At 37.6% G+C, this 8263-nt stretch overlaps 1 protein-coding gene across 1 annotated transcript in view; it reads right to left on the bottom strand.

The window, feature by feature from the left end:
• Positions 1-249: 249 nt before the first annotated feature.
• The window catches only part of LOC140848447 (THO complex subunit 2-like), a 116758-nt gene continuing 108744 nt past the window's right edge, over positions 250-8263 (bottom strand). The window contains 1 exon segment of the mRNA XM_073232012.1: positions 250-1048. The gene's annotated coding sequence lies outside the window, so the exon portion shown is untranslated.

The raw sequence follows: 8263 nt of genomic DNA, 5'->3' as shown, positions 1-8263 counted from the left end.
ATTTACATAGATGTCATTGGTTTTAAGAAACTGAAGAGTAAGTGGCCAATTCTAGGCATGATTTCAGCGTGCGTGCAGAGGTGAACAAATAGAGACTTTTTCATATTAGGTATGTCATTTGAAAACATCGTAGCCCATGGACTAAGAAAGAAATGGGAAGAAAGGGCTAGGAACCTTACTGAATTATCTTTGCCAAGTTATTGTGAAAAAGAAACAATATACACAATGATATACAATCACTTGAGAAAACTGTTGTTTATTTAGAAAAAAGGTTACACTGGTAGAACTCAGTTGATAAAAAAAAATTTCTTTTAAATATGTCACTGTGAAACTTTCCCAGATCAAAGTTCAGCAATACAAAGCTTCTCTAGCTGTAGAATTAAACACAATTAACTTTTGATCCCCCCTCCCACCAATTTGTCTAACATAATTACAAGAAAAAATGGCCAAAGACAAGTGAGTGCTGGTACCTCCTTCTTTTTTTTCAACAGGTTTTAATGTTTTATACATTCTATATAAAATGATTCCTAAGCATTGCGTAAGACTGCTCTCACTTTGTTTTTAGTGACCAATATTAACAATAGGCCAAATAATAAATTTAAACTGAGTTTTAAAATGAGGTAAATTCAAAATGGTTCAATATTGTTCATTTTGTTTCAAACAATGGAAAGGAAGCATTTCAGACTGAAATAAACAAAGAAAAACCCCAACTAAACCCAGGCAATGCTTAGTTAACCTAAAGTGAAATTCTGTACACATGTAACCTTATTTGCTTTTTGGGAACTGTATGCAGCACATTGTGCTAAAAGTATGTAATAGTTAACACTTTCAGTCATTTACTGGAAATAAACATGTAGAAACTAAGCAAAAAGTTAAAAACTTTAATGCACAACTCAACGTCCATGTTTTCAGCACGGAGCAATAAAGCAGATAACTGAATAATTTAAGTAGATGCAAATGGACCGGACCTCTTCATTCACAATTCTTGGCAATCTACTCAGGAAAAATAATTTCTTGACGCAGCTGAACAATTCCATTCCAATCTCATCTGAAAGAAATAAGGTGATTACATTGACAGACAAAAAAGGAAAAGGGGAGAAAGGCAAGGAAGAAGGGAGGGAGAGAGGAGGGGAAGGGGGGAGATAGACGGGGAAGAGGGAAAGCAGGAGGGAAGGAGAGGAGGGGAGAGGAAGAAAGGAAGATAGATTTAAGAAAGAAATCGGTGAGTTCTGTCAGTAACAAAGGCTTGAATAAAGTCTCTCAATGATGATGAAAAATATCTGTGTATTTTTGATCATCTACTCTTAGAAACCATTAAAGACAGGGCACACTATGACGACTTCTAAAAAAAAACCAGTGAATATTTTGGCTATAAGAGGGAGGGATCAGAAGAGAAAAAGGAGGGAAAAATGAAATAGAAGTAAAACATTCCACAGGGGCAAGTAAAAGCTTGTCAAAAGTAAACAGAACACACAGCAATGAAAAGGAATTAATTTTACATGATCAACAACAAAAAAATGACATTTCATTTTTCACAAGGACACAATTTTAACAGTGACTTATATTAAGATGCAGTGTCTGCTAAATTATAAAAATTGCTTTAAAAATATCTTGCTTAATTACTAAATTATAGTCATTTACTTTTATGTACTGACATTTTTCAAATACTGCACATTGAAATAAATTCACAACATGATCATTACAACATGTGGCAAATAGCTTCATATCTGCCTAACATTGTTCTCAAATTTTAAACTAATGCTTAATGCTTTAAACTTTATTGACAAAATACTACATTCAAATATTTCATAAAACCAGAGCTAGAAGGGCCTTAGAAATCATATGCATGATATGCTGACAAATAATTTACATGCTGTTTCTATACAGCATTCTGTTTATACCAAGTATAATCTTGACATTACCAATTGCAGTTGTAGATACACTAAAGTTGAACTTACAATTTTAATACCTAAAATCCATTGTTCATGTCCATCATTTATGACAGATAAACAAAATGTGGTACACATTCATACAGTGGAGCATCATTCAGTTATAAAAAGAAATGAGGTTCTGATACATGCCGCAACATGGATGAACCCTGAAAACATGATGCTAAATAACAGAAGCCACACACAAAAGGCCGCATATTTCATTATTTCATTTTTATGAAATATCTGAAACAGGCAAAGTCATGAAGACAGAAAGTACATTATTTGTTCCAGGGGCTGGGGCAAGGGGAGAATTGGGGTCTCTTTTTGGGGTGATGGAAATGCTCTAGAATTACTGGTGACTGTTACAACATAGTGATTATACTAAAAACCACTTTTAAAGTAAATTTTATCTCAAATTTTTAAAATTACCCCCCAAGAAGTCAATGTTCTAATAAAGAGTATCATGTTATCAGTAGACATATAGGGCCATAAGTAGAATAATAAATCGATTTTCAATGATCAAGACGTCACAATAGAATTACATCAATGATAGTTTTGATGACATATTTGAGGGCATATCAAAGGATAAAACTGTTGTTCCTGTTAAAATACACGAAGATGATTTTTCCCAGGAACTGAAATTAAAATTTTAACATGATTCCAAAATCCTCAAGCAATATAATCATCCCAATATTGTCAAGCTTATAGGAGTTCACACACAAATACCGCCTATCTACAACATTAAAGAATTGGTTCCAGGAGGTGATTTCCTGTCCTTTCTGAGAAAGGATAACTAAAACAGTGAAATTTTCATTAGATGCTGCTTCTGGACGTTGAATCTTGAGTAAAAATTGTATACACAGGGACCTTGCTGCAAGAAACTGCCTGGAGGTGAAAACAATATTTTGAAAATCAGTGGCTTTGGAATGTCTTGTCAAGAGGATGGTGGTGTGCATTCATCTTCTGACTAAAAGCAGACTCCGATTAAATGGACAGCACCAGAAGCTCTTAGTTAGGGGAGAGAACGTTCTGAGAGTGACGCATGGAGCTTTGGCATCCTCCTCTGGGAGACCTTCAGCTTAGGGGTCTGTCCCTGCCCTGGAATGACAAATCAGCAAGCACAAGAGCAAGTGGGAAGAAGATATGGGAGGTCAGCCTCTCAGCAGTGTCCAGAGCATATTTATAAAATAATGCTGAAGTGTTGGGATAACAAACTTGAAAAGTGCACTCAAAGGCAGTGAACTTCAGAAAGAACTGCCATTAAGAAGAAAGTCACACAGTGATTGAACAGTGCCAAACTCAGCCTTCAGGACTCTGTCCTCCAGCAGAGTAGTATTTTCTTCCCATTAAGAATGAATTTATACCACATTGCCGGGAACATTCTTCCAAGGTTTTTCTTTTAATGAACTATTTTTTTAAAAATATGCACTACTTTAACCATTGTAAATAAGAAAAAGGCTCTAAATGCAAGAGATCACAGAGACCTCTCTTTTTCACACCTAGGCCTGTTGATGTTTCTCAAAGGGTTTCAGTTCAGAGCTCGGTGTCCTCCATCCTAGACACTTCTATTCTACCAGGGCTATAAACTGCCTTGGAAATACCATGTCTGCAGGACACATTCCAAAAAAGCAGGCTTTCCACTCTGCGAAGACAATATTATATCTGTAAACATCACTTTCTACTGGGAATTCTCTGGGCATCCTTGGGCTTCCCCCACCCCCTGCCCTATTTTTTGGCCAGACATAGGCCCTATTTATTATACTAGTAAAGTCATTTCCCTATATTCCACCATGCCCTCCTCCTTTGTCAGGGCATCAGGAAACTATTGCATGAAATGCCCTCAAATAGCACCTTCTCAGAGTTGAGACAGCTGATTTCAAATGATGTTATAGAGTGGTGACATCAAGAAGCAAGTTTGAAAAGTTACGGTGTTCTGGAGAAAAGAGCAGCTAGACTGGTGATCAACACCAAGAAGAAAAGCAAATATAAAACCAGCCTTCTTATCAGAGGTATACCTCATAAACACACACATATACTTTCTAATTTGATGATCACATTCACCAACAAGGTCCTAATAAATGTTTCAATAGTTCTCAGATTCCTCATAAAAGAGCCCTCGTGATGGCAACAGATTTTTTTTTAGAGAAGCCATAAACTACAAGCCCACCAAATTCATTATTTTTGGTTCAGTGTCTTCACCTCAAAGGAAGTATCCCCGAATTTAGTTCCCTTCATTTGCACGAGTGTCTGAAGCTGTCAGGGTTTCATGATCCTACTTCTCACACATACACACATACCACCCCGAGTAGAAAGACATATATGGGTGAAGGTGACAATTAAAAAAATGAAGAAAGAAGTTCTAGTAAAAAGACAGGGAAAACCCTCCTAATTCCTCATTATTCCTTCATTTACCTATATACCACTATCTAGAAATTCTTATCATGGCAAACACAGTCCCTGAGATATTCCATGTAGGTAACATATAACACAGTTAAAACGAACTGAATCTTAGCATACTCCGGATAAATGCATGTGTAGGGATAGTGCCACTTGGAGGTAAATGTGGCCGGGGAGCCTTTTAAATGCTCACGCCCATGTCTAGATAAAAAACAGCACAGCACACCGTAGCAAATATTTGGTCTACCTTAAGTGGAAGAACAGAAACAGAAAAATCCTCGTTCTCTCCAACTATTTGGTGTCCATGAATACCAGTGCACAGAACTCACACCAAGTACTTTAAAGAGTATAAAGGATGATAAAATGAAGAGAAAAATAGTTTCTGTCTATCATTTCAATCTCCTAATGAAACTTTCACACACATTTAATGATTACTACACACAGAACCAAATGCAAGCATAATAAACCTACTCTCAAAAAATATGTTGCAGCACAGAAAGCAATTTATCCTCATACAGTATACTATCAAATGCTGTAAATAAATTGAATCTTCTTTTGAGGGCAAAAACAAAACAAAAAAAGCATGCTATTTCTCATCAATCCCCAAGAGATGTACGTGTCTCTTTTAAAGTTAACAGAGTATCCGAAACACAGCAAGTAATAATGAAAAATACTTGACTGTTTGATTGGAAGGAAGTGATGATGTAACTGCCTTCAACAAGATCACAATCTAAGGAGAGGGTCATATGACACACTTGTATATACACAGGAATCAGTGGCTAGGACTCTGTAGGCAAGCTGACACACACACACACACACACACACACACACACACACACACACGTAAGCAATGGGGAACTACTGACAAAGAAACTTAACTGAACACTCCCTACTCCAATACATATTACCAGCATCTAGGGCTATGCCTTGAAATGGCAAAACGTTCCTAAAATAAGCCACCTTCGAGCATTTAGTAGGGCAGTTTCCAAGTACGGGCTGAAGAAAAAAGTCTCAGAACTGGAATTACAAATCAGTTGTTTACAGGAGCCAGTTCATAATGGAAACAAATGAAGTGAGCTGGATGGGGACAGACTGAGGTAAACTATAAAGAATAAAGACTCACTCTATATGAGGGGTACAAGTACCTAGGTGGGTCTAGCTGACCGTTGCTATGAAGAATTCAGGACACGATGTTGCCAGATTTTCCAGTTCTTCAAGAGAAACTGATACTTGGATTTTGTCAACTCTTCCTTTTTTAAAGGCAACCAATTTACAAAATGGTAAATATTGTGTGAGATCAAAAAGGTACACCTAACAAGCCACATTCTGCCCAAGGTCTGAGAATTTTCAACCTTGGTTTTAAAGGGTGAGAGAATTAGGACACATACGAAACCAGAGGTGAAAGATGGACCTGCAAAAAGTATTAGCCCTCACTGGAATGAAGGATTAGAATAGGAATGTAGCATATTATAAACACAGATGGAAAGGTTAGAGCTAGTTGCTTATGTTCTTTGAAAGTAAGAATCAAAGTCCAAGAAGACCGAGCTTCTCAAAGTCTGTGAGCAAGTCTCAGTTTAGCACAGCACCTACTTCACAAAAGGACCCATGAATTGAAAACCACACACATCAAAGTAAAACTAAGAAGCTAAGGGATGGTTCTATCAGGAAAACTTCAATAGGCAGAATTTTAAAAGATTAAACTATGACCACCCCTGAAAACTACAAGACACTCACTCTTAAGAGAAGTTAAAGAGGTCACTAACAAATGGAAACTCATCCCATGCTCCTCGCTAGGAAGAATTAATATCGTCAAAATGGCCATCCTGCCCAAAGCAATATACAGATTCGATGCAATCCCTATCAAATTACCAACAGCATTCTTCAATGAACCAGAACACATAGTTCAAAAATTCATATGGAACCGTCAAAGACCCCGAATAGCCAAAGCAGTCCTGAGAAGGAAGAATGAAGTTGGGGGAATCTTGCTCCCCAACTTCAAGCTCTACTACAAAGCCACAGTAATCAAGACAATTTGGTATTGGCACAAGAACAGAGCCACAGACCAGTGGAACAGAATAGAGACTCCAGACATTAACCCCAACATATATGGCCAACTAATATACGATAAAGGAGCCATGGACATACAATGGGGAAATGACAGTCTCTTCAACAGATGATGCTGGCAAACCTGGACAGCTACATGTAAGAGAATGAAACTGGATCACTGTCTAACTCCATACACAAAAGTAAACTCCAAATGGATCAAAGACCTGAATGTAAGTCATGAAACCATAAAACTCTTAGAAAAAAACATAGGCAAAAATCTCATGGACATAAACATGAGTGACTTCTTCATGAACATATCTCCCCAGGCAAGGGAAACCAAAGGCAAAAATGAACAAGTGGGACTATATCAAGCTAAAAAGCTTCTTTGCAGCAAAGGACACTATCAATAGAACAAAAAGGTATCCTACTGTATGGGAGAACATATTCATAAATGACAGATCCGATAAAGGATTGACATCCAAAATATATAAAGGGCTCACACGCCTCAACAAACAAAAAGCAAATAATCCAATTAAAAAATAGGAAGAGGACCTGAATAGACATTTCTCTCAAGAAGAAATCCAGATGGCCAACAGGCACATGAAAAGATGCTACACATCGCTAATCATCAGAGAAATGCAAATTAAAACCACAATGAGATATCACCTCACACCAGTAAGGATCGCCATCATTGAAAAGACAAACAACAACAAATGCTGGCAAGGTGGTGGTGAAAGGGGAACCCTCCTACACTGCTGGTGGGAATGTAAACTAGTTCAACCATTGTGGAAAGCAGTATGGAGGTTCCTCAGAATGCTCAAAATAGAAGTACCATTTGACCCAGGAATTCCACTTCCAGGAATTTACCCTAAGAATGCAACACTCCAGTTTGAAAAAGACAGATGCACCCCTAGGTTTATCGCTGCACCGTTTACAATAGCCAAGGTATGGAAGCTACCTAAACGTCCATCAGTAGATGAATGGATAAAGATGTGGTACATATACACAATGGAATATTATGCACCCGTAAGGAAAAAACAGATCCTACCATTCGCAACAACATGGATGGAGCTAGAGGGTATTATGCTCAGTGAAATAAGCCAGGTGCAGAAGGACAAGTACCAAATGACTTCACTCATATGTGGAGTATAAGAACAAAGGAAAACTGAAGGAACAAAACAGCAGCAGAATCACAGAACCCAAGAATGGACTAATAGTTACCAAAGGGAAAGGTACTGGGGACGATGGGTGGGAAGGGAGGGATAAGGGTGGGGAAAAAGAGGGCATTACGATTAGCATGTATAGTGCGTGGGGGGCACGGGGAGGGCTGTGCAACACAGAGAAGACAAGTAGTGATTTTATGGCATCTTACTATGCAGATGGACAGTGACTGTGCAGGGGTATGTGGGGGGGGGACTTGGTGAAGGGGGGAACCTAGTAAACATAATGTTCTTTCTGTTATTGTAGATTAATGATACCAAAATAAAAAAAAGATGAAACTATGAGAAAAGGTTAAAGGCAAAGCAGCTAATAGTGTTCAAGGGACTATATCAAGGATATGTAAGATGAATTTGGACTTTAGCAATAATAAGTAATAGTAAAGATACAGAGGATAAGCAAGCATAAAGGACTTTGCAAGTAAAAATTATGAGATAGGAAAAGAATACAGAAGAGTTTGGAAGGAATTAATCTTAGTCTAGAGCCACTTATTCCTCTCAGTGTATTTCCATACCTCTAATATTAATGTTTCTGAAACCAGGGTAATACTTGCAAATCAGTGTTATTTTCCTACTCACCCTTCCCCAAAAACAGTTCTAGAAATCAACAATGAATCTTAGTATTAATGATATCTTTGAATCATGAGAATGTGTCGTATGCAGCAGCTCTTC

This window comes from Manis javanica, chromosome 1, assembly GCF_040802235.1.
Source record: "Manis javanica isolate MJ-LG chromosome 1, MJ_LKY, whole genome shotgun sequence".
Classification (NCBI taxonomy): Eukaryota; Metazoa; Chordata; class Mammalia; order Pholidota; family Manidae; genus Manis; species Manis javanica.
Note: the sequence above shows the minus strand (reverse complement) of the source record. Positions and strands in the feature narration are given on the sequence as shown.